Source organism: Artibeus jamaicensis, unplaced genomic scaffold, assembly GCF_021234435.1.
Source record: "Artibeus jamaicensis isolate MK-2021 breed Jamaican fruit bat unplaced genomic scaffold, CSHL_Jam_final scaffold_660, whole genome shotgun sequence".
Taxonomy (NCBI): Eukaryota; Metazoa; Chordata; class Mammalia; order Chiroptera; family Phyllostomidae; genus Artibeus; species Artibeus jamaicensis.
The window spans coordinates 1,294,265-1,314,764 of NW_026522052.1; the positions used below are offsets into that span (position 1 = coordinate 1,294,265).

At 43.3% G+C, this 20,500-nt stretch overlaps 2 pseudogenes; one reads left to right on the top strand and one right to left on the bottom strand.

The window, feature by feature from the left end:
* Positions 1–222: 222 nt before the first annotated feature.
* Positions 223–827, bottom strand: LOC119061199 (akirin-1-like; annotated as a pseudogene).
* Positions 828–3,332: 2,505 nt separating this feature from the next.
* Positions 3,333–5,327, top strand: LOC119061198 (coilin-like; annotated as a pseudogene).
* Positions 5,328–20,500: the final 15,173 nt, after the last annotated feature.

The window sequence follows — 20,500 nt, forward strand, 5'->3', positions numbered from 1 at the left end:
TGAGGCCATATTTTGCTAAACTCTGCTCCAGGTTTGTTTGGGTTTTTTTTGTTTTTTTTTTCAAAATTTATCACAGTAGGGCACAACTCTTTACTACATGAGCAGGAAAGAAAGATAGGCTTGTGGCAACCAGACAGTGTTAAGGTCTCACAAACTGTATAAAATGGACCTGCAGAAACCGGTAAGTATTCTCAGGATACAAGATCGCAATGAAATGTGATATCATAGCAGTTGCAGAAAGTGGGGCAGCAGCCATCTCTTGAGGTCAAAGCCAGCACCTAGAATATGCAGCAAAGCTTCAGGACACTCGCCGGGGGGCCCTGTCCCATGTAATCACATAATCTGATCATGTGTGGATTTCACAAAAGACTGCTATTCTTCTGCTACTTTAGTATTGAGGATTTGCTCATACTCCTCCCAAACTTTACCTTCATAGTCTTTCAAGAGATGCCCACCTATAACTCCAACTTGTGGGAGGATGAAGGTGGGTTCTTCTTTGCCCAGAAGGAACCTGGAGAACTCGGTGCTGTGAGCACTGCGAGGAGTGAGGCTGACCTTCCGAAGCACAAGCTTCAGTTCTGATAAAGAACAACTTCTACTTATCTCCACCTCTGCTAACTCCTATACTCCTGTCTCATGGCTCGCTGCAAAGGGGCAGCGTCGGTGACAGGGGCTGCCTCTGAAGCAGCAGCGCAGCTCAGTATCCAGGGGCCTCAGATCCCAAGTGGGCAAGGCAGAGGGGCGCTGTGCCCTTCACTTCAGGAACTTGGGCTCAGCAACACAGCCTTAAACTCCATGGGCTGCTTCAACATCGCCCGGCACGCCATGCCGCTGACCAGCCAGGGACCTGGAGGAGACGCACTTACAACCGTGGCCCAACCTCAGGCTCCTCAGCAAAGTGTCCAAGCCAAGCTGGCTTCAATCCAACAGCACACATTAAATTTTAAGCAGGCTGCCAGGTCAGCAGCAAAGGCGGCAGAGGCTCAGGGCACTGACATGAGATTAAAAAAAAAAAAAGCTCCCCGTCTAGAAGCCAGTGAGCTCACAGAGGTCAGTTGGTCATAAATTGAAAACCCAGGAAGCCCTGGTCCATCCTTCAGTTGCTGGTGTGTTGAGAGCAGGGTGGAGGCGCATGAGCTTGTGAATGTGGAGGGTTTGTGGATGATTAAAAGATGCCCCCCTTGAAACGCTTCTATTTGAGGCTAAAGTGTCCTCTTAGCAGATATCACTTGAGTCTTCAACAGGCCAGGAGGAAATGTCATTAAGAAAAGGGACACTGGAGCCAGATGGTGTGACTAAACCCTGGCCTCTCACAATTAGCTGCAGAACTGTGGGCAAATTGCTCAATCTGTGCCTCAATTTCTTGATCTGCACAGTGAGGACACTCATGACCATGCCTTCTCCTAAGCATAATTTATTACTTCCTACCTGGCACAGTTGGAGATATATATATATATATATATATATATATATATATATATACACATATATGGAGAGAGAGAGAGAGAGAATGAACTGCAGTAAAAATAGAGGCTTTGAGTCAGAAATGAGTTAGAATCGCAGCCCCATCCTTTACTATTTGTGGTAGCCTGAGCAACTTGCTTAATTTTTCCAAGTGTGTCACTTGCAAGTGTAGATAAAAATCAATTTCAGTTTCCCAGGGAGGCTTAGAAATGTAAATGCATGAGAAGTTCAGTGCTTGGCATGGAGTAGACATTTAATAAACAGGAGCATGGCTGTCAAAAGCCCTGGATCCTATCCCGAAGCAGATTCAATCTAGGAAGAAAGGTAAAGTAGACAATAAAAACATGTCATAAAACAAAAAATATGTAGCATGTCTTATGAGAGGGAAGCTTGAGTGTTTAGGATGTTAGAGTAGAGAGAGCAGCTGAGTAGAGGCATTGGCATGAGGTTTCCAAAGAGGCCGAGCTTCTGGATGGCAAAGAGAGCTATTAGCTGGGGACAGTGAGAGACAGGGAGCGCCTGCACTCCCCTGCTGTGGCCCCACAAACCTAACATGGGAGCACAGCCATCCTTTCCTGAGTGAGCTCAGCAGTCCCAAACTCTCCGCCGTCGCTCCCTCCAGGCAGCCACCACCAGCCCCCTGGCGGTGGAGCCCAGATCGAACCTTCTTAGACTGTGAAATACGAAAATGTTGCTGGGAGAAATTCCAGGCGGTGAAAATTGTGTGGGGACAGTCATAAAGCCAGGCCATCGTGGGCCAGTGATGAGGAATCCCAAGGAACTGAGGTATCTGGAAGGAACATTGGGATATTAGTGAAATATTTACACAATGGAATACTATTCAGCTGTGGAAAAGAAGAAAATTTTACCCCTTGTCACAACATGGATGGACCTGGAGACCATTATGGTAAGTGAAATAAGCCAGTCAGAGAGAGACAAATACCATATAATCTCATTTATATGCAGAATATAATGAACAAACTGAACTAAGAAGCAAAATACAGACTCATAGATGGAGAACAGCTTGACAGCTAAGGGGAGAAGGAAGGTTAGGGGGTGAAGGGATTGAGCAAAAACAGAAAAGGACTCGTGGACACGGACAACGGAGTGGTGATTGCTCAGGGAGAGGAGTAAAAGGGGCTAAAAGGTAATAGAAAAGTACAATAAAAATAAACAAACAAAAATACTAATAAGTAACACTTATCAAGCATTTGGTTTTCACCAGGTCTTTTTCTGTTTTGTATGTATCGCCTCAGTCAAACCCGTGACAACCGTGAGGCACAACGACCATTTCTGTCTTACAGGTAAAGAAATGGAGTGCGCTGGTGCCCGGTACATCTGGGGTCTGGCCCAGGGCGGCCTTGCGCATAGTGCGCCACAGTCACACCTGCACTGTCTGTAGATGGGGGCAGATGGGAGGCCTCTGAAGGGCAATGGGCAGGAGGATGCTAAACAGGTGCAAAGGCCCTCCGAGCGCAGAGGGATCAAACGGGCTGGAAACCGAGACCGACTGACAGGGTGGATGCCCTTGAAGGGAACCGAGGAGGAACAGGGCAGGGGAAGGAGAGGAACAGAGAAAACAGGCGCCTGCGTTCCCTCTGTTAGCAGTGGGCCGACTGCTGCCTGAGAAGGTGTGTTAAGAATGTGTAGGCCACCCCTTGGCCAAGCACCAGAAAGGTCAGTTTCTGGGGCCCTGAGAGCCCAGGGCGAGTGGCTGGGTTAGTTACCTCTGAAAGTCAGGGCACCGTGCAGTGCCGCCTGGGAGAGGGACACCAGCACAGTCACAGCTCGGACTTTCTCTACATGTCTGCTCGGCGTGGAAACACCTGTTCATTAGCTCTGAGGACAGTAGTCATGGAAACGAGGCAATGCCGGGGATGGACCTCCTGAAGTTGGCAGTGCTTTCCAGTAGCTGTAGCTCCCCGGGGTCTCTGGGGGCCTCAGGCTCACTTATCTTCAGCATGGTACACGCTGAGCGGATGGGCACCCCAAGATGCCAGCAATTCGTGCAGCTGCACAGGAAAGGCCGCTGCAGCCACACTCTAACGAGGCAAGGGGAAGACTCCAGCATCACTTTGTCCAGCCTGCAACCCTGTTCGATGGAATTTCGTCTGAGCCCTCCCAGGCAGAAGAGTGTCCACTCCCTATTTTAAAGTCTGCCGTGGAGCATCAAGCAAGATGGTAGCCTCCGGGGCTGTTAGGCTGCAGCTTTGAATGATAACCCCTGGCACTGCATGGACTGTGGCTTCTGGTCGACGCGAACAGATGCCACATACCCACCGATCTAATTAGTCTTGTCCGTCAGCACTTTGGCTCTGGTTCTGTGGCTCCCCTTGGCCTTTACTGGGGTGGAGGAGGGTCTCTTGCCCCACCATGAGGGTGCCTGTCGGGTGTGGGACAACAGCTGCCTGAGAGTAAAATGAGAAGCAAGGAAGTTGCCAGGAATCCCATAATAGTAACAGAGACAGTATTCACTTCTTACCTAGGAAAGCAAAGAAGTGGTCCTTTAAGTTGGAAGAGGATGAAGAAACTGATTATAGAAATTTAAAGAAGCACTGGAAGACACAAGAGAACAACAGTGAGAACATCTTGGATCTAGAACCAAAAGCTGTCACACATCAGAGTGTGAGGAAAAACAAAGCCACATGTGATGTAGTAGATGATGGTGAAGAGGCCAAAAAACATCACCAAAGAGAAAGGAGAAATGTGTGTATAGGAAACAGAAAAAGAATCCCAAGTCTTCTAAAGCACACACAGTGAAAGAGTGGACAGTACAGAAATGTAGTCCTCCAAAATTTCTCCTGCTAGAAAGAGCTTTGTTAAAGCCAAAAGGAAAGGTGGTGTGAACATTCATGCAAAACATAGTTCCAGTTCCTCCTCAGAATCTGATTCTTGTCATGAATCAACCAGCAACGGTCTCAGCAATGTCATCTTGGAAGTCAGAAAATCCTCAGAGAAGATATCAACTGCATTATCAAAGGAAGCGCCCTCCATAAGAAAACACAACTACACACAAAGCAGCCACAAAAACTGGCTTTGACGCTATCCCCCTTGAGGACAAGACAGCCAGAACATGGTATTCTAGTTCAGTCTCAAGTTCAGAGTCAGAGGATGCATGCATGACGCCAAACAGCCCCCTGACCGAGGCTGCAGGCCTCTCCAAGACAGCAGGCCTGTTTGCAGGAAGAGGTTGTCCAGGTCCGGGGCCATCACAACCAGCTCCAAATGCTACAGGATAGAAGCACGATGACACAAATGGCAGATTGGCTTCTGGTCCTCCTCCCAATATGACTGCCCACCAGTTTGGGAAGAGGTCGGGGTAGAGGAGAGGACCTGCTTTCTCATAAGGGAATTAGGGATTGGGGCATGCGGGGGGAGGTTGAGGATGAGGGCTTGCTGTTCCCTGTGTTTTAAATAGAAACGCTGAATATCAGAGGCAGCCACATTTAAATAAAGTGCTAACAAATTCATCTACTATTATCCAGAATCCAGTAGAAAAACACAAGAAAGACTACAGTTTTTTACCCCTGTTAGCAGCTGCCCCCCAAGTTGGAGAAAAGGTTGCATTTAAGCTTTTGGAACTAACATCCAATTATTCTCCTGATGTCTGTAACTACAAGGAAGGAAAAATATTTAGCCACAATCCAGAGGCCACGCAAGTAGATATAGAAGTTCTTTCATCCTTACCTGCCATGAAAGAACCTGGGACATTCAATTTGGTTTTTCAGAATGAAAATGGAACTGAAGTAGTGGAGTAAGCTTTGACACAGGAGGAAAGGCTCACTGTTTTTTGGAGAGAGTGGACTGAGTGAAGACTGATTTTTGAGTCTTCAAATAACACATCAAGTACAGAGCTTGCCTGAGTATGACATCTCCTACTTTATAAACGCCTTGTTTTTGAAAGTGACTATAACCTGAACTTAAGAAAAAAAGATCTCCAACTTGTATGCATTTTTTGTTATCTTTATTGCAGAGGACAAAACATCTACCTCATCATTTAAAATACATGGGTGTGTATTCTAGACCTTTTTTTCAGGTTTAATTTTAGTAACAAAAAATTAAAACATGACATTCCCTGTAGGGATTGTTATATATCAATATGTATGGTTTCTTGTGCTTTTAATTTTATTTTTTGACCACCAAGTAGCCATTGTCAGAAGCAGTTTGTAAATACCAAGAAGAAAGTGCTGCATATCTTGTCTCAGTAAGAGTTAAGTAACTCTGAAAAGCATGAAAGCATGTTACTTGACCTAATTTTTTACATTTAAGTTGTTCTATTAAATGTGGAACATCTTACAAAATTTAAGTGTTTTATACCTGTAATTGTCAAGAAGTAACAAATAGTGGGGTTTGCTGCAGGCAGTGAGTTAAGAAACCCTTTTACGTATTTCTCAACTTTATAGGGAAGGTTTCTTAGGGCCCCATGTAGAGCAGTGAATGTGCGACCTGGTGTGTGTGCCGGGGGAAGAAGTCCTGTTTCACCTGGTGGGAGGATTGACTGTGAGTTCAGACCAGGAGAGTGTAATCTGCTCGAAGATCTCAAGGCCCTGGCTGCATGTGCCGGAGTGAGGACCTTGAACAGAAACTTCCTTCCCTGTTATTATTCAGTATGAAGCTAAAATGACTAAATAATACTGTGAAAATTGTTTTCTTTTAACAAAAGATCAGATCCCTCCTTTAGCTTTGCAGATTTTTAAATACAATTATATTGAACTGAAAAAATAATGTCTCTATAAAGATAAGCCAGATTATTTCCTACCACAGTGCCACATTCATTGTAAATAGGTTTTTTTGTCTACATTAATTTACTTTGCCTGTGACCTATTAAAAATATAGTACAGACAGAAGAAGAGCCCAATTTACTAGTTGGATAACTTCTTAAACCTCCATAAGGCTCTCTGAGCCTTCGTTTTTCTCATCTGTCACATAGGAACAATGACTTGTTTTATACTGTTCAAGGCCCACGAGAAATTTGCAAGTCTAAATAAGACAGAATTGGTGTATTGGAGGATAATTAGACAGCCAGAATAGCAGATGGCAGATGATAAATTCCAAATACTGGCCCTAAACACAGACAGTAGAAGAAAAGAGACAACAAATGAGGGCATGAAGGCGGGGAACTTGTGCTGAGTGAGAAGAAGGGTTTAGACTGAGAACAATGAGGAGTCAGCTTTGGCAAAGGGGCTACGTGTGCAGAATCCAAGAGGATGGCATGGAAGGCCAAGAACTGCCCCTCAGGATGTGGGTGGTTCAGCGAATTCTGAGCCAAGATGAAGATTTAAAGAGAAAGGAGGATCTCACTGTTCTTTTAGAGATGGATCACCAGCCCAGTTTCTCCTATGAAGGGTTGTGGAACAGACCGGTGATAATTCTCCCCTACTCCATGAAGGAATGAGAGCAGAGAAAGAATGGCTACCCAGCCATTTTGTTACCGGAGACCATCAGAGCACGGGAGAGTCTCCCGCACTGGCAAAGCTGGTGTAGGGAGAGGTTCTTACACTGATCATCCAAAAGCTAGGAAGATGAATGGGCCCCAAGGGTGCCAAAATCTAGAAAGATAGTTGTATAGGGAGGAAAAAGCCCCCCATTCCCTACCCCTGCGAGAACCTTGGGCTCGAGCAGGAAGCTCAAGATCGTCTCTGAGAAGGGAGCCCTCCACTCTAACAGGTGGTGCAGCACCTGAGCAAACATTTTCCACCAGCACCTGCATCATGAGGTTGGCTTCTGTAGCAGCCAGCAGCTCAACCTGCATTTCTTTTGTTTGGTTACAATTTTCCCCTAGGCATTTACTGAAATGTATAACAACAGGTGCACAAAAAGATTTGTACACTAGTGTTTAGAGAAGTTTTATTCTCAATAGCCTCTAGCAGGAAACAACAAAATATCCATCAACAGGTGAATAAATAAACAAAATATGATGCATCCAAACAATGTCATAGTATTCAACAATAAAAAGGAAAAACAAAAAAGACATGTATCCAAAGGAAACAAAAACAAGATATCAAAGAGATACTTGCAGCATTATTCACAATAGTCAAGATATAGAAACAACCTAAGTGTCCATCAGCGGATGAATAGATAAAAAAGATGTCATCTTTATAGACAATGGAATATTATTCAGCCATGAGAAAAAAGGAAGTCTTGCCATTTATGACAACATAGATGAAACTTCATGAAATTATGCTAAGTGGAATAAGCCAGACAGAGAAAGATAAATTCTGTATGACATCATTATATGTAGAATCTAAAAGAGCTGAACTTATCAAAACAGAGAGTAGAATGGTGGTTTGCAGGGGCTGGGTATGGGAAGTAAAAAAAGATGTCATTTAAGGGTACCAGCTTACCAGTAGTGAATAAATAAGTGTTGGAGATCTAATGCACAGTATAGTGGCTATAGACAACAGTATTTTATTATAAATATCAAACTTACTAAGAAACTAGATCTTAATTACTCCCACTGTTATCATTGGTGTTTAGCTAGGTATTAATAGGAAAGAGAGCAAGGGAAACTAGACATTGAGTTGAATAAACTGGGGAAACATAAGCATGTGTGCTTGCTCAGCCATAAAATTACAGTTTCACACCCCAGGGGACAACAGCAGTGTGCTCTGCCAAGAGGAGTTAACACTCCTCTGCCCCCCTCTGCTACCAGATTGCCAGGCAGGAGCACGGGCAGGCAGGCACATGCACAAAAGAAATCAAAATGGCACAGGGGGAGGTGCTGGACTGTAGAGGCCTGTCAGTCTAATCCAGAAGGAGAAAGAAGGGGCTGGCTGGGAGGTGGGCCCACCCAAGCCATGCAGAGAAGTTCGGGCAGTTGATTAGTTTCTTTGCAAAGGCTCCTGGTCCATCCCAAATTCAAGCTAATATAACCACAAGGGAACAAACACTTCTCTTTCTTTCCTCAACAGTTGATGCCCTCCCCAGTCTGGTCCTGCCTTCTCTGGTCTGGAACCACATGACCATGTGGGTCTAGCTGCTACTGGAGCTGTAGCAGGTGGAATGAGCTCCAAAAGGACTGAGCTCTCTGGCAGCAATGCAGACTCCACCACTGGAGAAGCTGAAACAAACTAAGCTCCCTGGTTAGGAACTGAGAGTGTTTAGCAGCCACCTGCGAGCTCCTAGGGACTGTCCTTTAATGTGAAGCAGAAACTCTGGACACTGGCTTTTGTCTTGGCCTTCCTGTGGATACTGTTGGACTTTTTCCATTGGTGTATGGCAGGACAGAGGGAGAAAGGACACTGGAAACCCAGAGGGAAGCTTCTATCTCCACACAAATAAACCATGTGACACTGATATAGGGTGCAGCCAAGGGGGACCCCCCAAAAAAATATTTGGAATGGTGTTCAGAACTTAAACTGCATAGGAATATTGGAGAGACATATAAGATGTCCTTACCCCTTCCCCCCACAAGTGTGAGTTGGGGGGAAAGGACACATGGAGCGGGAACATGCAGGGCTGTTTTGTACAGCCACAGCCTCGCAGCTAATCCACGGCATGGTCATTTAACATATCTATAGAATTTGGCGGGTCACTTGGATATGTTAAATGGCTGTGGCCGGGCTTGGAGCTAGGGGGATGAAGTCACTTCCCCCAGGATGTAACTGGGGGCAGGTCCCCCAAGTTACAGCACCTGCGTGGGAGCTTGGAGAGGATTGGCTCTAGGACATAGGGCCATACCTGCCCAGACTAATGATGGCAGCCCAGTAAACTTGTAATAATACAGAACTACTGGCAGGTATAACTGATCATGGGAGGAGTCGGAAATAGGGGTACAGAGGAAGATGGGCGAGAGGATTTAAAAACCCAGACATGACGGCCATTGAGGGGGAGCCACGCAGTTTCAGTAAAGGGTCCCCTCTTAGCCAGGTGAAGAGAGAGCCATGCGGTTTTGGCAGAGTGCAGACCCCCTCTTTCCCAGGTGAAGGGGAAAACCACACAGCTTTGCCAGAATGGAGATCCCTGCAGCCAGGTGAAGAAGAAAGCCACATGCTTTTGGTGGAGTGTGAACCCCTGCAGCTTTGGTAGAAGAGGCCCAGGCAGCTTTGAGGGCCCCGTTTGGCCACGTGGCCTGGAAAGCAGGAGTGACTTTGACTGGAACTGGGTACAAAGAACTCTTGCCAGTGGACCATGAGAGGGTACCACAGTACTTTGGATTAACTAGAGATTCTGCTTGACGGTCAACACAGCTGAAGATACCAGTGGCCTGGAAAAATGGATGTGCACTCTTTTCCTGATTTATGGCACCTGGAGTTGGGACAGTGGGAGAAGGAAGCACTGTGTGTGTAGGTGTATACCCTAAAGGACTTTGATATTTTAATGGAGGCGTTAGGCCTGAATAGCATTAAATAAACATTTCATTCCCTTTTCACAAATCTCTGGCATTGAGAGATGTCTTTCCAATTGGTGGTGAACAGAAAAGCCCAGTCGATATTAGTATTCCATCCTTGGGAGGGGCCCCTGTTGTTCTGTAGCAGTTTTTGGCGTCCCTAGGTGGGCCAAATATTGCCACCCCCTCGGACCTCTTGTTTGGTAACAACACCACAGTCTCCTGAGTATGAGTCCTTAAAACACTTTTGTTGTTATCCCATGGAAGGACCTAGTTCCCACCCACAACACCACTACACAAAAGAAATTATAATTATGTAATGTGATAAGGTAAAGCTAATGCTGTAATGGTAATCAGATTGCAATATTGAAAAATATCACATCAACATAAAGTACACATTAAACTTACACAGTTATAGACAATTACATCTCAATAAAAGACTAAAATAAAAATAAAGTGGGAATGTAGCCCATGCAGACAACAAACTTGACCCCACACACCAGGGTACTCGGGTCACCCCATCTCCCCTGTGCATGAGTGTACCCATGGCAGCTCACCTCTGGCCACAACTTTCTAGAACAACTTAGTTTATTCTTCCCTTTGTTTAGAATTTCAGTGTGGCCTTCTCCCAGATGTTAACTGCAACCCCCAGAGCTGAGAATGTTCAATTAAGCTCTCGCAAATTCCAGGCTCAGCCTGGGGAGGCTCTGCCCAGCATCTGAGATCAGCTTGGCCCAAAAATTCTATGGCCGAGTTCTCACTTCAGACCATAATGAACTGGCAGTGAAGGAATTAAACCCATTCAGAGTAACACAATGTCTCCAACGATTAATTCTGGTCCATGCAGACTTGAGCAGATGCTGACGTTTTCCTTGTGGGGCTAGCAACAGAGGCATTGGGAGAAGGGCACACCTGGGAGTAGGGAGAAGATGAGGAAAGATTGCTTCATTGGGAAACATTTTTATTATTCATAAAGATGGAAATCGTAGATCTAATTAAATATGGAATACTTTGTGCTGCCTGTGTATTTAATATTGGCAATAAATGAATATACCAAACCCATCCTTTGCTGAATAATTTTATAATTTATTCAATTAAATGGCTTTTTGTCTGCATTGCATTCATTTTATAGCAAATGAAATAAGATTAGTATAAATGCAACCTTGTAACCCAGAAAGTGTTTTATTATAGAATTCTGATGATGTCATTTCAGGAGAATGAATAGAGAAGAACAAAAAAGAGAAAGTTAATAGAAAGATAAGTAGGGGATACAGGGAAGAAAGAGGGAAAGAGAGAAAAAGGAGATGAAAATGGAGGAGGGAGGAAAGAAGAGAGAGAGGAGAGGTCACAGGGAAGGGCACAGAGAGGAGGGAGTGGGGGGAGAGAGAATCATCAGTATTTCAAGGCCTGAAGTCATACCCTACACACTGTTCTTTCCTGTCCTCCATGGTCCTTACACAGAGTTTGGCACACAGTTTGTGCTGTCCGAGTACTTGCTGAATTGAACTGAATCACTCCCCGGGGGACAGAATGAAGAAGGAAAGAGAAATAGAGATAAAACAGAAGATCATCTGGAGATATGGATAGATAGAAGGGGAATGGGAGACACTAATAACATATAAGTGGAATGAATAACTAAGGAAGGATAGATAAAGAAAAAGGGGAGGAACAACAAGAGATAGTAGAAGATGGAGGGGGAAAGGGAAAAGAAAAAAGCATAGTGAAAGGAAGGGCAGAGAGAAAGAGGAAGGTTGATAAAGAAGTCTCTTCAGGGACTGTGGGTCTGGTGATTTCAATTAAAAGAACTGATGAGCTTCACAACTTTGGAGCTACCATCGGACCCAGTAAAGTCCACAGACGACCTTATGGGAATATGTCTGACGTGGTACCCACCCTAGAAGCCTCGGGCTGGACCCAGTACCTTTTAATTTCCCTGTAGCACAGCTCCCACAACTCAGATGATCTGCACTCAAATAGACTTCAAAGAGGGACCCAGAGAAAGGTCTTTGCAGTTCTGTAGCCACTTACAATAATGACCCATAGAAATATCTACAACACAGACCAGACCAGATGAATAGAGGAGGCTTGGAAATGTTGGGGCATAATGTCCCAGACTGCAGTCTGATAGCCAGGCATGATTCGCCTGCTGGTGGACAGGTGGGACAGCCACAGCTGGCTTCGACTCAACTTGACACAGTAAGCATGTGTTAATCACTTGTGTATCAGGGACAGGGTAAAATACAAAGATGGGGCTGGTCCCTCTCTTCTCTCAGTCTGGGGCGAGGGAAGGGAAGTACCTATGCATTAGGTTTCTGCCCTGTGCCAAGCTCTGAGCCAAGTCCTGAACAGAAATTTCATTCAACCTATATAAAAACTCTAAAATAAATATTACTACCTCCATTTGTATACATGGGGAATCCAAGGCTCAGAGATACTACATAGCTTGCCCATGACAGTGTGGAGTAAAACAAATGGTTACGTTAATGTAAAACAAGATAAATCTCTACTCATTTCACCAATGTCTTAAAAAATGTCTGTGGTGTGGAAAGAAGTCCAGTAAATAATGCCTTAACAAATGAGGAAAGGAAGGTTGTGGCCATAAAGCAAGTGGTTTCCAGACTTCTAGTGAGAAGGAAGATCACATGAGAAGAGCTATGGCTGCCACTGGAAGTGATACAGGGCGCAGCCAAGAGGGGGGCCCCACAAAGGGGTTCGGAATGGGGTCCAGAACTCAGGGTGTCTAAAAAATATTAGAGAAATATAAGATGTCAACACCGCCCCCCCATCAGGTGTGAGTTGGGGGAAGAGACACATGGAGCAGGAATATGCAGAGCTGTTTTCTGCAGCAACAGCTTTGTAGCTAATTCATGGCATGGTCATTTAACATATCTATAACTTTTAACTGGCTGCATAGATATGTTAAATAGCTGTGGCCACGCTCTGAGCTAGGGGGCAGGTCTTTGGTGACAGCACCTGCGGGAAAGCTTGGAGAAGATTGGCTCCATGACATGGGGCCACACCTGCCCAGACCCATGATGGCAGCCCAGTAAACTTGGAATAATACAGGAATGTTGGCAGGTGTAACTGAACGTAGGAGGAGTCAGCAATGGGGATACAGAGGAAGATTGGCACGGGGGTTTAAACCCAGACACAGCAGCCATTGAGAGGGAAAGCCATGCACTTTTGGCAAGAGTGGGGACCCCCACAGCTTGGGTGGAGAGAATCACCATGTGATTTTAGCAGAGAACCTCCACTCGGCTTTGGCAGAATGGTGACCCTCCCTCCCCACAGCCTTGGTAGAGAGAAGAGGACCATGCAGTTTTGGGGTGCTCCCTTTGGCCACGTGGCCTGGGAAGCAGGAGAGACTTTGCCTGGAAGAAGGGTGAAAGAACTCTTGCCAGTAGGCCATGAGAGGTGCCACATGGCTTTGCATTAATCAGAGATCCTGCCTGGATGGTGACACAGCTGACAGTGCCAGTGGCCTTAAACACAGACATGTGCTTCTTTTCTGGAGTTATGGGACCCCAAATTAGGGCAGGAGAAGAAGGAAGCACTGTGGGCATCTGAGGGTATCCAAAAAGAACTTTGATATTTTAATGAATATGTTAGGTCACTACTTCAAGTCTGTATAGCATTAAATAAACATTTCCTTTCCTTTTCACAAATCTCTGGCATAGAGAGACATATTTCCTATTGGCAAGGGACAATCAGACCTGGTAGGGGGTCCTTTCAGTAATAGTATATTGTGACCCCCCCTTGGCCCTGTCTGTGTGTGTTCTGTTCTGTAACGGAAGGACAGTGACAGGGTGGGATAAAGCAGGGCAGGAGGGTGAAGGAGAGACCCAGTGGTATCTCTAAGAGCCTGTGTGCAAGAGCCAATACCAAGCCCTCCGGCAGGCCAGGCCAGGTCAGTGAAATCACTGCCCACCTCCCAAGCTCTTGTTTTGTTCCTCTCTTTGTTCCCCAAGGATGTGGCCTTGGAGATCTACTCCATCTGTGAAATCGCAAATAGCCCCACATAACTCCCCAAGCCTTTTCGTCTGAGACAACCCCCTAGACCCCCCTGCTTGCACTCCTGCTGTGTGGATGGCCAGTCTGGAGGTACACATGTCTGCTCTGAGCAGCATTTGTTGCCAATGACTTGAAGAGACACAGAAAACATACACCTATTAAGTATGCAAATGACCTAAAACCAGGATGAGTTGCTCATAGATAGGTTGACAAAATTGGAATTCAGAACCAACTTAGAAATGATAATCTGAAACAAACAACATTGGAAACTTTATTAAAACAAATGTTAAGTCATCTGTTCGTTTATTCAACGAGAGGTCAAAGAGAACACCCTAGCCTAGATTTGGGCTAGTTCTTAGGAGTACAAAGGTGAAATGAAACATATCTTTCCTCTTTAACCCAAAATTCACATGCTGTTGGGGAAGACAAATGCATGAACAGAAGGCTGCAACAGTGGATGGTGAGTACTGTCATGCAAGTATAGAAGGCTCAGAGGACTTGCAGTTTCTGGTCCAGCCTGAACATCTTATCAACAAGATCAAAGCTGAACCAACCAGAAAGTGAACAGCTTTTCCTAGATGAGAGAATTGAGGTCAGAGCACAAACTGCTCTCCCAAAACTGGAGATGCAAACAGGCAGAGGCAGAGAACTGCAGCTCACCACACCAGAACTTCCTTAGGAACCAGCACCTGGGGAGGAAAGTCTGACCTGCCTTTGACAAATTGCTGGAAGTTTTCTACTTGAGAGTTGAAAACCGCAGGTGCACCCCATGCTTCCCTGAGTTTTGCCTTTGAGAACCCCACCAGATTCTCACACTGAAGACACACACACACACACACACACACACACACACACACACATACACACACACCCTTGTGCCTCAGCAGAGGTAAAAGAGAAGTAACCATTTAAAATGTGCCAGACATTCTGTTCTTCTCAACAAGGCCTGGCTGCAAGAGAAGCTATTTTACTAGGGACCAACCTATTGAGGCCTGATCAGAGCTTAACTGACTTGTGGAAGGGAAATATACAGCTCCAGCCCTCTGTTGCCTTCCTGCATCATCTAAAGGATATAAAACAAACAAACAAAAAAATAAACAAGACAGGAATAAACTCACTCAGACTGTTTCCCCATTCTGCACACATCTCTCCTAGAATGCTGAACACTCTCCCCTGCTGTGTTGACGGCAGATGGCCTGGTCTACTCAAGAGGGGTTGTTATGAGTATTAAACAAGCCAATGTGCATAAAGGTGTGAAGGGCCTCATCCAGAACATCCCTATCTGATGTTCTTCAGACTCACCGTAGCGTACCATGACCAAATCTTCCATACAGTCCCACTCAGTGGCCCACACTACTGTCTCCCCCGTGGATCCAACCAGAAATCCACAGTTTGTCTTGCATGTCCTGGCTTTCTCCTATATCCAATCGTGGTGAGGTTCTGTGGACTCTAACTCTATGTCAGTTCACACACCAGTTCTTGCTCCTAGCACTGTAATTTGGACACGATTCTCTCTCTCACTCTTTCCAGATCATCCCTCCAATGCCTCCTCATCTCAGACCCAAAAATTCAGATGAGTTTAGCAATGAGTAAAGCTCAATAGCTGTTACTACTGTTATTACTAAAAGTTCAAATATAGATATGACAACTTTAGTTTAAACTCCTTGAATGCCTTTCTACTGCCTTCGGGTAAAATCCTTATTTCTCAACCATGCCCATTTTCCAGCCTTTTTCACCCTGTCTCACACCCTCTCTGTTGCCACACTGAGAACCCTGCCTCCAATAGCTTCATTATTATACAGGAAATTTCTTTTTTGCTTCCTTCTCCTATAACAAGACTCTGCTTAGATGTCACTTCCCCAGAGAAGACTTACCTGACCCTCCCAGTCTGAGTTGCTCACTATGTATAAACTCTGGTAGCTAATGGTTTTGCCCTAATAACACCTCCCAATATTACTCCAAACATTTATAAATCTATGGATCTGCCCAAAAGATTGTGATCTCCCTTAGAACAGAGTTGGTGCCTTATTAAAATTTACATTCCTTGTATCAAATAACAGTCAAGGTGCATAGCACATGCCCAAGAAACATTTACTGAATGAACAAATTCACTTCTCCACTCTCACTCTTGACCCCGCACCTGGATGAATGGCTTGTTACTTTCTCACTACCTCTTCAGCAAACTCTTCTCCTACCCATCTGTCTTTAAAGCCTGGCTTAATTTCTACCTCTTTCACAAAACCTGTCTTCCCTTCCAGGGAGAAGTGACCATGGCTTTCTCCTAGCTCACATGCCCCTGGTTCCTGCTAGTACTGCAAAACTTATCTCTGAGTATCACTGCCCATCACTGACTGTGTCTCCATGCTCTCCACACTCCTGAAGGCTGGGGGTTGTCTCACTCAACTCTGGCAAAGAAAACACATTCAGTGAATATTTTGAGGGCATGACTTAGTGATTGGATAAATAAAAAGAATTATATCCATTCTAGTGGTCATCAGGGCATGCCTTGTAAGTGTAAGGAGGAAGAATATTTCTTTATCATATTAAAAAAAGGTGACCAACACACTTGTGTGCCTTGATTTGCTCAGCTCTGAATCCTGCCTATTAAATAGATAGGTTTTAGAAAGAGTTATGGATACAGTGGTACCTTGATATGTGTTGTTAATTCATTTCAGAACTTGTGAGGAGTGCTGAAACCACCAAGTACCAAAAAATGAAGCCTTTTCTCTTGCACAAGTTCTAGCAAGTCTGACCAGTCCTGAGCAACCGATATGTGCTAAAACATTTCTTCTCATCAAAATGTGACAAGTACAGGGTTTGACGAGTTCTGAAGCCCACGAGTACTGATGTGTGACTGTATTTGCAAGTGTGCTAATAATTCCAACTCTTAGATATTCTTTCACTACAGAAACTATATTAGCATAGGATAAACCAAAGAATGTGAATGCATGAGTAATTCAACATTATATCAGGCTGCTATGGCAGGAAAACAAATTCAACATAGCTTCCTGAATAAAGATGGAATCTGGGGAAAAGCAGACAGCATTTACATTTTGAGAAGTGGTCTCAAAGAAAGGAGAGTTTTCTCTGGAAAGTAATGCATACAGAAGAAGTGATGCCTGTGTATTTAACTACACAAGTTCGCATAGGAGGCATGGGAATCAGCTTCAGTCCTTCCAACCTGGAGACCACCCCCTTTGAACTCCCACTGGTTGATGTGGCTGAGCCCAGGGATGCTCACCCAGGTGTGAGAAGGAAAGCCTCTCCCTGGTTGGAGCACCACCCGGGAGTCACAGTGAACCAGAGCATGGCTAAGTCCTTATTTAAGGATGAAGCATGATTCTAAAACCCAATCTCCATCAAAAGCAATCACCTTGGGACTGAGCTCCAAGTTGCATTATGCTGTTACATAACACAAGTAATATTGAGAGTGCCATTCTAATTATAACTAACTCTTCTGACACATGTCTTACATCTGGCCTCATACTCTTCACTATCTAACACCCAATCTTATAATTTGTTATTTGTAAGAATCTGTGCTTTGTGTTTATTTTTATTATGTTTGGAAGTATTCCCTGGTGGTGAAGCCATTTAGGCCTGAGATTTTCTGTGTGAGAAGGTGTTAAATTACCAATTCAAAAATTCTTTGATACCTGTTAGGACTATTCATGTCATATTTATTCCTATGCCTCTTTGGATTAATTGTGTTTTCTATTAATTTATCCAACTAATATTTTTAAAGGTTTTATTTATTTTTTAGAGAGAGAGAAATAAAGGGAGAAATAAAGCAAGAAAAACATCGATGTGTGTATGAGAGAAACATTGATCAGTTGCCTCTCCCACACCGCCATCTGGGGACCTGGCCCACAACCCAAACATGTGCCCTGGCTGGGAATCCAACCTGTGACCTTTTGATTCATAGGTCAGCCCTCAATCCACTGAGTCACACCAGCCATAGCATATCCAACTACACTTTTGAAGTTCGGTGATATGATTTTGCTTATCTGTCCTTATGCTCTTTTTATGTATTTGAAATGTCCCTCGTTATTTCTAGTAGGGCTTTTTGCCTTAATGTTGATTTCATATGCTATTAATTTAGCTATACAAGCTTTCTTTTTCTTTGTGTTTCATAGTTTGTCTTTTTCATCTTTTTGCTTTCCACCATTCTCTGTCCTTGTTATTATACTATGTCTGTAGTAAATAGTGTTTACCTGAATTCAGACTATTTAGATTGATGACCTTTGTCTTTTAATTAAATATTAATCTCTTTGTATTTCATGGAGTTTTGATACTGGGTTGGCAAAAAAGTTCATTTTCTTTTTTTTCTGTAAGATGGCTCTGGTAGTGCTTAGTTGTCTTTAACTTCATTCAAAACAATTTTGTTACATTGTATTTTGACACCTGTCATATCAGCATGCATTAAAAAATTATCAAAATTGGTGAATTTTTGTGTAGTCATTTTAATGTTGAAGATGGGAGAAAATATGCAACATTTTGGCATACTTTGCTTTATTATTTCAAGAAAGGTAAAAATGCAACTGAAATGCAGAAAAAAAGATTTGTGCAGTGTATGGAGAAGGTGCTGTGGCTGATCAAATGTGTCAAAAGTGGTTTGCAAAAGTTGCATGCTGGATATTTCTTGCTGGACAATGCTCCACAGTTGGGTAGACCAATTGAAGTTGATAGCAATCAAATCAAGACATTAACTGAGAACAATTAAAGTTATACCACACAGGAAAGAGCCAACATACTTAAAATATCCAAATCAATAACATTATTGATGAAAATAAAAAATGTGTTTTTTATTTTACAGAGAAAACTAAATGAACTTGTTGGACAACTCAGTAATTTGCGGGTTCAATCTACATGTGTTTGTGGGCTTTTTTATTACACTTATTGTTTATTTATTTCTTCTCTCTTATAGCCACATATATAAATTCAACTTCTGAAAGTATCTGCTTTTCATGTAAGTTTTGGAACATTTTAATTAACTGCAGTTAGTTGAAAGCTTATGTTTGATGAAGTCAACGTTTGCATTTATTTAATTTTAGTATTCAATCATATGATCTTGCCTCTCAAATTTGGTAAGTTTTGAGTGAATGCCAAATATTTTGATTGAATGCCAGATAAAGTCTAAAGATAAGTTAAATTTATTGATGATGTTATCTACCTCCAGAAAGGATTTTAGTTTGTTTTTGGCTGGCAGTTAGTATTGATACAAGTATTGATACAGGTCACTTAATCTGTTCAAGGATTAAGGTTCTTTGAATCACCCTGACCACTGTGGCCCAGTGATTGGGCATCATACTGTAGAGCAAAATGTCACTAGTTTGCTTCCCTGGCCAGGGTACATTTTTGGGTGGTGGGTTCATCACTAGTTGGGACATGTACAAGAGGCAATTGATCAATATTTCTCACATCAGTGTTTCCCTCTCTCTCTCCTTCCCATAAATAAATAAATAAATAAAATCTTTAGGAAAATGAAGACGGTTTGAACCTAAGCCTCGGGCTTTATAATGGCTTTTAATTCTTGTGTCCCCTATTGACATGCGTTAGTCTTTGAACATGTCAATTGAATGTCTTGGGTGTTTACCAGGACTTTTCTTTATGTTAGAACTTAAACTCTAATTTTATATCTTGCTGTGTGACTGCTTAGTTTATGAACCTTCTAGCTCCACTTTGTCCTCCACTATGTAGCCTTTCTGGCACCACTGGAGATTGGCAAATGCCCCGACAAGGAAATCAGTACCCCAAACTGGATCACCTCTGTGCACTTCCTTTATCTCTGGATCTTCGTCACTCGAATCTTCACTTCCTTGATAGCTCTCCAGTACCTTACAGTATTATTTGTTCTATTTTGACAAGGTTTTATGGTTATTCTTAACAGGAAGATCATTCTGCTACAAGCTAGTCTGCTATTACCAAAAGATAATATTTATCATTTAATCTGGGTAATAAGATATTAGACATTTGGAGGCACATGGATGATTTGATGAAATCAATGTTTTAGAAAGATTAATCAAGTGCTGTTATAGAGGTGGGTTTGAGAAGAGTTCATGGACATACAAACAAGTTAATAGTAGATAGCCATAGGAGGAAATATAAGAAGTATTCACGTGGAAAAATCCCAAATCCTAATTTAGTTTTAGAATGTATTATGTGCTCAGTGGCATTCTCTTCTTAAACACTTTAAATGATTTCTCCAGTGCGCACATAAAAAAGTTCAAAGTCATCTGTCTTGCCTTCAGGCTATGGATATGCTTTATTCCTACTATAAGGTATTCGACCTTGACTGGGAAATGATCAGGAACTAACACTGTGACTTATGGCTGTTCCCAGGGGAAATGTAATACACTCACAGAGAAAGAGCCCAATGTCAATGTCATAAAATCCTAGGTTGAAATAACTCAGCCAGTTAGAAAGAAATAAAGAAATGCATATATATTTTTATATAATACATATAAGAATATATATATATATATTAGAGATCTAACCTTGCTGTTTCATTGCAGTAGAGATTCTGGTTGTTTAACAGAGTCAAGTGTTCCATCTCCCTGTCTCCATCTGTTCAAACCTGCCTTGTTTCCACAGCCTTCAGGCTAATAGCTTCTGCTTTTGACATGTTAATTATTACAGGAATTCTGCCTTGGGCTTAAATTTTACAAAAACAAGCCCCAGTATTTTCCTTTCCCTTGA